Genomic DNA, 12,627 nt, shown 5'->3' on the forward strand with positions numbered 1-12,627 from the left:
TGTGGCCAGACTTATTGGGACAGACTTCCTGTCTTAATATTTTGTGTTTATTGCGTTTATCCCTCATTTCTTAGCAATCTGAAGAACTTTACAGAATCTACTTTTTTATGCAGGAGGCATAAATTGTGTAAAGTTGGAAACTGGAAAAACAATGTTGAAGTCTCACAAGAGGGGAGTGATGAAGTCAAGGCCAGAACAGCGTCTTGAGGGTTGTTCTATAAATACTTTGGGGCTTTTCAAAGAGACACTGCTTTAAGGGCAAATACCCTGTCTTTTATTTTGATTTTGACCTAAGCTCTTTTTATCTAAATTACATGATAAATATAATTTATTTATATTTATGTAAATAATACGATGTGTTTTTCAGTAACAAAATATTTTCAATCCTAGAAAAGCAAGGCTCTGGTAACCACAGTGACCTTGGCAATAAGTGCAGTGTAGAGCCAGTAAAAGAAGGTGTGAGGTTCTACAGCTTTTTTTTTTTTTTAATTTTTTTTTTAACGTTTATTTATTTTTGAGACAGAGAGAGAGACAGAGCATGAACGGGGGAGGGGCAGAGAGAGAGGGAGACACAGAATCGGAAGCAGGCTCCAGGCTCTGAGCCATCAGCCCAGAGCCCGACGCGGGGCTCGAACTCACGGAACGCGAGATCGTGACCTGAGCTGAAGTCAGATGCTTAACCGACTAGCCACCCAGGCGCCCCGGTTCTACAGCTTTTAAATGATTTGTGAGTCATGTCTCCTTTTTATAATGGATGGCTTTGGTCAACTCTATACATGTAAAAATAGGAAAATGACAGTAAGTTTTGCTTTTACTGAAGTTCTTCTAACAACGGTCTCTTTCTATTTCCTACACACACACACACACGCACACACACACACAGGAATTTCCCCATGTTCAGAATGCAAAAGAAATACATATGTATGTATACTGACATATAACATTTCTTTTTAAGTACAATTTACTATGTGAAAAACTCTTAAGTGCCTGTTATGTGCTATATTCATTATTATCCATTTGATAATAATCTCTGCATAGGATCCTGGGCTGAACATAAAAAATTATATAGTTTGGTTCAATCTAGATAGGAAAATCTAACCCTAGCCTTATTTAAAGAGAGAGTCTGGACTTTTTAAACCAAACTTTGTGGCACTAACTGTATTAAACTATTTAATTTTTGTTGATAAAAATTTAAAGCACTCTTGGGGCGCCTGGGTGGCGCAGTCGGTTAAGCGTCCGACTTCAGCCAGGTCACGATCTCGCGGTCCGTGAGTTCGAGCCCCGCGTCAGGCTCTGGGCTGATGGCTCGGAGCCTGGAGCCTGTTTCCGATTCTGTGTCTCCCTCTCTCTCTGCCCCTCCCCCGTTCATGCTCTGTCTCTCTCTGTCCCAAAAATAAATTAAAAACGTTGAAAAAAAAATTAAAAAAAAAAATTTAAAGCACTCTTTAATTAAACAAGATGAGGATATCCTAGATATAAATAATGAATTGAGGGCCAAAACAAAGATGGCTTTAAAATGACTTCTGCGTTTCTAATTTGTATGCTACCCATAATAGTACGACATTTCCTGCGTGGGAAAAGGCATGACGTTATGGTCTTAGGGGCCTGGGCGCAAGCCTGACCTTCCAGCACAGCCAAGTCAGGCACACAATGAAACAAATCTTTTGTTTTGTGCTTGAAGGCAGTTTAACTTAGAAAGGAGTTGTATATATTGTTTACTTTGTCTTTATATCACTCATATTGTCAAACTCGGGTTATGATTTCTTTGAGGAAGCCAGAAAAGTAAAATATACAATTTAAGTGCTTTCTCTAAACAAAATGTGTAAACAGATTTTTGCATATTATGTGTATTTCTTACTTTGCCTAAGAAACAAAGGGCTGAATCCATTTAACAATATAGTTATCTATTTCAATTCTTTGACTATCATTTCCACAATTTAGGAATTGCACACGTATTTTCTAAGTCCACATATTTTATTAACAATACTTCCAAGCAAACCATTTTTAACCAGTCAGAAGTCAGAAAATATTTTTAAATGGCTATCGTGTTTGGCTTTGAGTTTCTTTCTTTCTTTCTTTCTTTCTTTCTTTCTTTCTTTTTTAATATTTACTTATTTTTGTGAGAGAGACATAGTGCATGAGCAGGAGAGGGGTAGAGAGAGAGAGGGAGACACAGAATCCGAAGCAGGCTCCAGGCTCTGACATGTCAACACAGAGCCCAATGCGAGACTCAAACTCACAAACCGTGAGATCATGACCTGGGCCGAAGTCAGACACTCAACCGACTGAGCCACCCAGGAGACCTATAGTGTTTGGCTTTGAGCAATGTTTTGCATTTGAGTATTTGCCTCTCATGATGAGCCTTTGAATGTGTTACTCAGATTATTATACACCATGTACTAAAATGTGATCCTTTATGTTTTGAAGCTAGGCATATGCTCAATTTGAATTCCACTAAAAACCTATGCGATATAAACGTATACTCTATATATCTTCTTTCTTTAATAATTGAAAAGCAATTATTAAAAACTTGAAACTGAATCATGCTCTCTTTACTATAGTGAGAATTGTTGGCTGTTTTCTCAGGATCTATTGTCCCATTTCTCCCTCCTTTCAATGCCCTGATTTTGAGCTACGTGTCTAGCTCATGTCTGGTCTACAGGGACATGTTTAGGAACTCAGGGATAAACCAATGAGGCCACGGCCATTATTTCACATGTGACACGTTACACGTTTTGGGCACTTAAGACCTGAAGAGATATTGTTGAGTTCTCCCGGGAAAGAAGTCTCTTCTATGTTGTGGTGTACAAGTTGGAGGCCTAGAACCGCTGTAGAACCATTTGCTCTCCAACTGGAGGCTCCAGCCTACCTGGGAGAGCACACAGCTAAAGGCAAGGGGAGAAATGGCGACAGAGCCTCTGGATTAGTCAATTCTATCACTTGTTCCACCTCTGAAGTTCATGATGGATATTTCCTCATAGCCTAAGTCAGTTTGCATTTTCTCATCAAAAACACCCTAAATTTATACATTTATAGATGCAGAAAGCATAGCGTTCAGATTTTTATCATATATATACATACATATGCACGTATATATATGCTATCTTATATGCTTGTATGCTATTCCCAAGAGATTTAATTATTTTTAGGGAAGGCAATTTCTTAAGTGTTAAATACAGTTTATTTTTAAACATTTTACATTGTTTATGTAGATGGATTTAGCAATCACTAGAATCATTTGTCCCCACCTGTTCTGGTTTGGGATTTGAAAAGTATGGCTTCCGATTTTGAAGCTAATCTTATTGGTGTGATATTCTCAAATTTTGGCAAGACACTTGAAACACATCTTCAGCCAATCATGAAAACATTTTCCCATCTGTAGATGGAATATGATTTCATTGCTTTAGTCCGTCATGAAATAGTTGCCTATATACCCTGTTCTTGCCTTTCTTCCACTCAGAGTTTCAGTGCCTACTATTTAATAGTGGACAATAGTACCGCATACAATTATTATTATTTTTCAAGAATGTACCCAGTCTGTGCCAGCACAGTGCTAGCCATCAGTGTTAGCCACATTGCAGACACAGCCCCCGCCCTCTAAGGCTTATGAATTGTGGTTCAGGCAGAAAATGAGATGAGCCATTAATTCAAAGCGATAAGAAAGTCAGGGGGCCAAGTATAGAATCTTATAAAAACACATGCTGGGTGGCATATAATCCAGACTGGGATCTTGAGAGAAGGAAACGCAGAAAAAGTGATATCTAACCCGAGACTGAAAAGGCCAAATAGGAAATAGCCATTAACCATGTGAAATTCTCAGAGGAAGAAGGGAGGTGTAGAAGTGGGGTTATGGGTAGAGGAACGGTACACAGGTGCAGAGAGAGGAGAGAACACAACACATCTTGGGCAACCAATTCAAAATCCTGGGGCAAACAGCCTCTTCACATCTTCAGAGGTCTGATCACGAAGGGTTTTGGGGTCTGCTAAATGAATTTGAAGTTTATTCTGAGAATTCTGGATACTTTGGAAGGAAGAGACTTTAAACATGGTGGTAAGAGGGTATCCTTACTTTTTAGCGTGATCACTAAGAAGGGATCAAGATTAGCGTGAGGGAGGCCAGTAAGAAAACGTTCGTAGTAATTTGAGCAAGAAATGATGGTGTCTTCAGGAAAAACAACGAGCAGGATTTAGTGATTAAGTGGGTGCTGTGAAAGGTTGGGTGTTAATTTAACACATTATTTAATAGGTTTCAGATCCTACAGACTTTCTTCCTTGGAATTACTTTTGACTCAAACAGAAGTTTTATTCATAAAGTCATCAAAACGTCTATACTCCAGGAAAGGGAGCCCACATAGATCTGCCATATCAATACAATAAGCTGACTCCATCTTTAGAGTAATTGCAAAAACAGGCTTGTGTTTGAACAAAAGCAGTTTGGGCAGAAGCTATGCATGAACGTGTAAGATTCTCATCCTCAGGGGGTTCTAATGATCACAGTCTCACCAGTGCTCTTGAGCACCAAGGAGAGGAGTGACACTTGGCACAAATCCACGATGGATTAGTAGCTATGCATGTGGTTTTGAACTTCAGAATAGCAGTGAGGTCATCATTGTTAGGAAATTGTAAAGTCGTAGCCAATGGGAAAACATACATTTCAACTTATAATTAAAGGCATTTAATTAAGGTTGTTTGGGGGTACTTGTAATTTGAAGAAACTCTTCAGGGAAACAGGAAAACTAGAGACAGAAGGTCCAAACTCAAAAGCAGTTTGTGAAAATGAACTAAGAATCAACAAAGGAAAAGGGAGAGGTCAACATATTCTTATACTGAATTTCAGTTGCTTTTACATAGTAATGTATCCTTTGTAGTAGTTTTTTTTTTTTCTTTCTTCTCTTCGGTACGTATTCCGTATGTATGAAAAGAAAAGGAAGAGAAAAAAAAGTAGTCTCCTTCGAGAAAACATTTCTGGTCACAACATACTGCTACTCAATCTCTTTTTGAACTGCTAAAAACAAAAGCAAAACAAAACAAAATAACAAGCATGCAAACGTCTGGTATATCCAAAAGGTATCAGCCCTTTTCCTTTCAAGATGGAATATTCCACATTTGACACATCACTCTCTACTATTTACAGTCTGAAAAGAAAAATGGCAAAAGGTGATCCTTACAAAAATTTGACTCTCAAGCTAAAATTTATTTTATTTACTTTATGTTGGTTTAGTTTTTAACTTTTTTTATTGTGAAATATAAACATGCATACAGAAAAGAAATACAGAACCAAAATGTTAAGTTCTATGATCTATTACAAAGTGTACATCCTGTCCATGATCTAGGAATAAACAGAAAATTGCCCAGACCCAAAAGTACTCTTTGTGTACCCCAGTCAGTATCTCTTCCTTCCTCCTTCCCCAAATTTCCACTACCATAATTTTTTCCACTTCCATAATTTTTATTATAATCACATTCATGCATATCTTTGTAGTTATGCCATATACATATGCATCATTTAACATTATAGTTTAGTGTCAGGTGTTTTTAAATTTACAAGAATGGAATCATATAATGTAAGCAGTCTTTCAACCCACATTATATTTGCAAGATTTATCCACAGTGTTGTTTGCAGTTATGTATTCATGCAATTCATAAGAATTGAAAGGATATACCAGAATTAATTGATCTGTTCTACTTTTGCTGGACTTTTGGATTGCTACCCGGTTAGAATTATTGTTAGAAACAATGCTACGGTAACATTCTTGAGCATGTCTCTTGGTGCACACATGCTCATTTCTACTGGATATCTACATAGGAGTAGAATTATTGAGTCAATGGATTATGTGTAAATTGAGCTTTAGTAATTAATGCCAATAAACTTTTCAAGAGGCTATACAAATTTACATCCCCATCATCAGATTATGAGAGTCTCCTCTGCTCCACCTCCCCACCAACACTTGTGATGGCCAGTCATTTTCTTTTTAACAGTTCAGGTGGGGGAGGGGGAGGTACTCATTTTGGTTTTACTTGCATTTTCCTTATCACTAATGCAATTGAACCCCTTTTTTGTGTTTATCAACCTCTTTGTATTTTCTCTTCTTTGAAGTGCCTATGCAAATCTCTTGCCCATTTTTCTTTTGGGATGTCTTTTTCTTATTGATCTTTAGGCATCTTCTTGTAGACTCAGTAGGTGAACCTTTTGCCAAGTATGTGTATTGCACATACTGTTGTTCAGTGTGTGACTCACTTAACTGTCTTAATAGTGTCTTTTTAAAAAATTTTTACTTAGCACTGTCTTTTGAAAAATGGAGATTGTTTTAATGTAGTCCACTTTATCAATCTTTTCCTTTATGGTTAGTGCATTTTCAGCCTTTGTTTGAAAAGTTTTTCCTTACGCTAAGGTCACGAAGATATTCTCTTAAAGTATCTTGGAGAGTGTTGTTATTTACTTTTTACACTTATTTTCTAAATTTATTTTCATTTTTATTTTTTATTTTCCGTGTGTGAAATTTTTATCTTTAAAAAATTTTATTATTATTTTTTTTAACATAATTTATTGTCAAACTGGCTAACATACAGTGTGTAAAGTGTGGTTTTGGTTTTTGAGGTAGATTCCCATGGTTCATCACTTACCTACAGCACCCAGTGCTCTAAAATCTACTTGAAGGCACCTAGGCAGCTCAGCTGGTTAAGCATATGACTGATTTGGGCTAAGATCATGATCTCACCTTTCACGAGATCAAATCCTGAGTAGGGCTCTGAGCTGACAGCACAGGGTCTGCTTGGGATTCTCACTTTCCTTCTCTCTGTGCCCCTCCCCAACTTGTGCTCTCTCTCTCTCTCTCTCTCTCTCTCTCAAAATAAATATATAAACTAAAAAAAAATCTCCTTGGAATTTATTTTGTGTGTGTGTATGAAGTAAAGGATAACTTCCATTAAAAATATCGATATCCCATTATGCCCGTACTTTTTACTCCCCACTGCTCTACAGAGCTAACTTTTTAATAAATCAGTAGTCTATATATGCATAGGTCTATTTATGTGATTCCCATTCTGATTCATTGCTCTAATGTATCCTTGCACCAATAACTCACTATTTTAATTACACATTATCATTGGTATATATGGTCAGCATTCATTGAGATTGACACATATATATTGCCCTTTCTGTTGCTTTCTCTTCCTTCCCACATCCCAAACTTTCATCTGAATTTACTTTCTTTCTGCCTGATGACTGTCGGTACAGGTCCTCAGGAGAGGAGTTGTCTCAATTTCTGTTTGTCTGTAAAATATTTACTTTTCCTTCATTCTCAAAGAATACTTTGTTGGATATTAAATTCTAGGTGACCAGTTATTATTCTCAGGCCCATAAATATATTATTCTATTCCATTGTTTTTACTTTTTGCCTATCAAGAAGATGGCTTTCTGATTAATTGTTGTCCTTTGATGACTATCTTCTTTTGCTTTTTAGGGAGCAGTTGGTATTCAACAGGTTTGCTATCAGACCTAGGTATGAAATGTTTTAATCCTGCTTAGGAGTTTTAGGGATTCTTAAATCTATAGTTCAATATTTTTCATCAACCACTATCTCTTCAAATATTTTTTCTGTCCACATTGTCTCTTTCTTCTGTATCTGATGTTTCAAATTCTTTTATATTAGAATTCCCACTCTGCCTTCTAAACCTTATATCCACTTCTCTGTATTTTTCTTCTCTTGCTCTCTGCTTTCTTCTATATGTTTTCTTTTTCTTATTTTATAGCTACTAATTATGACTTTAGCCGGGTCAAATCTGCTCTTATACCTATGCATTGATTTCTTAATCTTGGTAAATATTATTTAAATTGCAGAATTTCCATTTAGTTTTCGTCTTTATAACTTTCAGTTCTCGTTCTTCATCTTGTCTGTTATTTCACTGAACACAGAACGCAGAGTTATCTTACAGTGTGTGTTTCGTATCTCCATATAGTGCCGATATTTGGAGACCTTCTCGATCTGTTTCTTGCTTTTGTTTCTGCTGATTTCCTCGAATGCGTTATTTTCTCCTAATGTGACTGGTTTTTCATTGCGTACCAGAAATCGATTTTGCAAAACTGAATACAGAAGTAATTTGAATCTCACAGTGGTGGTCTCTTCCTCCAGAGAGGACTGACATTTGCTTTTACCAGGTGCCTGGGCAGTCCTGACAACCTGGGATTCACTCAGTCCAATTTGAAGGGTTTCATGACTTAAAACTGTCTTTCAGCCACCGTGGAGGGCTTTTTGCTTCTTGTTCACCCTTAATGTGTGGCCAAGCAAAAGCAAGGAGAATTACCAGACTCCATTCCTTTGACAAGCCCTGACCCCAATTGTTGATCCCTGCTCCCGCTAGTTTGCTGAAAGCATAGCCTAGCCTCACAGCTGCCCCATCTAGAGTCAGAAATGTTCATGGGGGACGTGGGGGTGGGGGTGGGGGGGTGAGGTGAGGGAGGGAACAGCCTCAAATCTCAGACTCACCTTCTCAGGCTCCTATACTCTTTCATATTCTGTCCTGATATTTCTTCACTATCTTGGTAGATTTCCCTTTCCCTAAGTATACAGTTTGTCCAGTTTTCTCATGTCCTTTATGTTGGAGGGTTGGTTGGAGGCGTCTGCTTAGAGCGGAGTAATTTTTTTAAAGCAGGAACTTATTGCCTTGTCTTCTCAAGTAAAAGAAATATATTGAAAGGTAAAATTATTAGCACTTCATAACTTAACTCAAAGCTGCAGAAGTGTTGTAGATCACATTTTGGTGGAAAGTATGAAATATGAAGTTTTTAAAAATTCTGATCTAATTATATTCTTTACTAGATTCTTTTCTTTGTTTTATTAAAGCTGCTAACAAAGTATAACTTGAAACTGCTACGTGAGTAAGTAAGAGCTTGGAAAGTGTGTTTTCAACGGGTACCAGAGGGAAAGAAAATGTTGGATTGTAGCTAATGTGCTTTTAGGATCCTAAATGTAGCCAGAATTTTAAATGCACAATTTGGTTCATGGTGAAAGGAAACATGAAAAGTATCACAGTAGATTGTGATTTTCTGACTATGAATTTGAAGGCTTTATCCGTTGTGGGTTAGACATAATAGAAGAGAAGCAGACAGGATATTTTATATTTTAGAACGAGAGCAAAGCAGGAAAATCATAGTAGTCGAATGACGTCCTTCAATATGTGATTTAAAATTGAGCTGAGCTAAATTTGTATTTGAAGAGCGAAATGGCTTTCACTTTTCTGTCTGGCTATAGGTCAGAATTGCAAAGTGCAAACAGAATTGTGAACTATTTTAGAGTTTGTTAACCAAATTCTCCATTGTTTCACGTTATCCCTGTAGTCAGCTTACTCTCTGTTCTTATCCTGTGATATAATTTAATCAGACCAAGGCACAGGTTCTGATGAATAATCATTTCTTTTTTGCTTTTAATTTTTTTTAATGTTTTATTTATTTTTGAGACAGAGAGACACAGAGCATGAACGGGGGAGGGTCAGAGAGAGGGAGACACAGAATCTGAAACAGGCTCCAGGCTCTGAGCTGTCAGCACAGAGCCCGACGCGGGGCTCGAACTCACAGACCGCGAGATCGTGACCTGAGCCGAGGTCGGCCGCTTAACCAACTGAGCCACCGAGGCGCCCTCCTTTTTGCTTTCAGAATAAAAAAAACAGTAGAGAAAGGGCTATAGTTTCAGGTGAAGAGTCAGAAAGTCACTGGCTGGCAATCTTTCATACTTCCTCATCTTGGAGCAGTTGTAAGATTCCTTAAGCATTCCACATTGAGGGGACTAAAGTGCCAGAAATGATGGAAAGGGAGCAATGCAGAGTTATCAGCAAGCATGGGAGGTTTTATAGGAGGGAAAGTAGGTATTGCTGTAGTTTGCGAACAGCCAACGATACATGGCCAGGCTCTGTCCAAAATTATGTACCCAAGGCTTTGGCTTCTGTCCCTCTGGCAGACCAGACATTGTGGAGGGCCCTCTGAGGGGGAAAAATAAGATCTGCATAAAACTTATTTTAATTGGACTTCTGGACTTGCAGGAAATAAAGAAAACTCTAAAGAACCTGCCACCTGGAAACAAAAGCACAAAAATATGTGCTGAAAAAGGAATCATTAAACAAACTCAGAAGTAACTTTGCCTTAAATATACATGCCTATATTTAAGGCTACAGCTGGGAAACTGCCTTTGGCCAAGGGCAAAATGGGAGAAATAAATCAGAGACTCTAGGATTAATCCAAGAACTTTCCAAAGGGGATAAAATTGTCCAAGGCCAGTAGTCCCTTCCTGCTTCTAATAGAAACAAACATAATTCTTCTCCAAACTTAAGCATCTTCAATTTTTCATGGGTAAAGGTGAGCCAAACAGCGATCAGAACCAAAGATCACGAAGCGTCTCGGAAAACTACACACTGATTGAATTTCAGTGGAAATCGCAAGCAACTTACGATATTGGAATTATCAAATAGTAACTCCTAAAATAACTAAATAGTTATCTGTAAATAAACGCAAATGAGTTATGGCTAAATGTAACGAAAGTAACTGTCATATGGTGGCTTCTGCCCGCCATCATATTCTTTCCAACTTGCCTCTTCTTCAGCCACTGAAGAAGCCTTGAAACATCTCTGTCACCACAGCACGAGAATGCACTTGACACCCATGCATACACTACCTGGGGGGGTTCATACCATGGTAACCTTCTAGAGCAATGAAGATCCTCTGAATGCAATGATGTTTATTAACATTTTTATAGTTAATGTTTTCTGTCTTATTTTACAAAATGTTCCGTATCGAAAGTCTGTAAAGGTCTCTTCTTATACTGTCTTCTAAAATCTCTCTTTTCTTAGCATGAGTCTTAATCTGAGCTTGTCGTTCTGTTCAGTGGATAGATTTATCTGCCTCTGCTCTAATACTACAGTGTGTTAATTAATTTAGTTTTATAAGAGATCTTGATATCTGGTAGGAACACTTCTCCATTATTTGTTTCAATTTCCTTTATGTGTTCATTCGTCTTGGATTTTTGCTCTTCTATATAAATTTTAGAATGATTTGTCAAATTATTGGGAAAAGAACTACTTAGCATTTTTTAATTGAATTTAGAATTTTGTTGGAGGTTATTTATATTCTTATGATTTTGCGCCTTCCTACCCTTGATTATGAGATATATTTTTAAGTATCTAGGTTTTCTTTTAGGTCTTTCAAAAAGCTTCAACATTTTCTCCACACATAGCCTGTGCAGCTTTTCCTCTTCGTTTTGACTATAAATGGTATCTTTCATAGATTATTTTTATAATAAGATTTTATAGCAAATAATAATGCAGTTCTCTTTGTACACTGATCTTGTCTTTGGCTACCTTGCTATAGCTTCTTACTCATCTAATATTTTTATCTATGCATTCTTTGTCTTCTAGGTAGACAATTATATCATCTGCAAATAATGAAAGTATTTTCTTTCTTTCAAATGCTTAGAACATTGCGCTTGGCTTCATGACTTGGTTCGGCTATTGGGATGCTATTGAACATGATGGGAGCAGAAGCTTCAAATATGGATGCACAGTTGGACCGGTCTTCTGAACTCCTATCTTTAGCCACAAGAAGACCATGCCTTGAATAACCCTTGTTCCAAGGAAGATGAAAGACATGAGTTGCCGATCTGGATTCAACCCACGGCTGGGAGCAGGCCTAGCCAAGCCCAGACTGTATCAGCCAAACCTCAGCAAAGTGAGAAATAAAGGCTTCTTGTGGCATGTCACTGAAATTATGTGGTTGTTGTGGCAATAGCAGACTGCTACAACATTGAGCGTCCTGTTATCGAAGAGTGCTCCCTTGTCAATAAATGTTTCTGACCAACCTTACAATCTATTCTGCCCCATCTAGTCCTATACCCTTAAAGACCACCCTCATGCATAGCCTCTTGGTTCTTGCTTTTATATTTTCGCCAAGCTTAGCAATTTTTTGATGTGCAAGCTATCTTCTCTCAAAGCAGGGCTTGTATTTCCCCATTCGGGCTATGCTGAGACTTGACACTATTGTTTGGCCTGTAGACGATACATGATGAAAGGTAGATCTGGAGGAAGATAAGCATCATCCTGCAAGGCAGCCGCCTTAGGTAAGGCCTTTATGGGACAGGGAGGGCTGCTCTCCTCTTGCAAGGGGGAAAAGATTTCTGCCAGGCAGTGAATTCAGTGAACTGTAGGTGTTCAAGAATTCTCAGTCTCATCCACTCAAATGTCTCCATCATAGGTCTTTGTGTCCCATTCCTCCTGTTCCTGACTTTGTCAAAGAAGAACGGTCACGGCTGTGCCTTAAGTCTCCTCTGTAGTTTTTCCACCCTTATCATTACGATATAAATCAAAGCTCAGAAATATCTGATGTAAGTGCTTACTATGAATCAAACCCTGATTAACTTTCTTACATGCTTTCACGTAATCCTTTCAAGAGGACTGTAGCCTAGATTACTATCATCCTCATTTTTGAAATGAGGAAAATAAAGTTTACAAAAATGAAGTAATTTTTATCGGTTCTCAGCCAACAGGTCGCAGAGCCACAATTTGAATAATCGGGTCCGTTGGACTTCAAAGCCCACACAAGGATGTGTGGTATGCCAATGGAAATGAATGGAGTACAGAAATCGT

General features: G+C 37.8%; 1 long non-coding RNA gene across 1 annotated transcript in view; it reads left to right on the forward strand.

The window, feature by feature from the left end:
* Positions 1–11,844, forward strand: part of LOC125938000 (uncharacterized) — a 91,213-nt gene extending 79,369 nt beyond the window's left edge. Inside the window, exon 3 of the long non-coding RNA XR_007462577.1 lies at positions 11,462–11,844. This is a non-coding gene — a long non-coding RNA (uncharacterized LOC125938000). The remainder of the gene's footprint in view (positions 1–11,461) is intronic.
* The last annotated feature ends 783 nt before the right edge of the window (positions 11,845–12,627 follow it).

This window comes from Panthera uncia, assembly GCF_023721935.1.
Source record: "Panthera uncia isolate 11264 chromosome B2 unlocalized genomic scaffold, Puncia_PCG_1.0 HiC_scaffold_24, whole genome shotgun sequence".
In the NCBI taxonomy this organism is placed as follows: domain Eukaryota; kingdom Metazoa; phylum Chordata; class Mammalia; order Carnivora; family Felidae; genus Panthera; species Panthera uncia.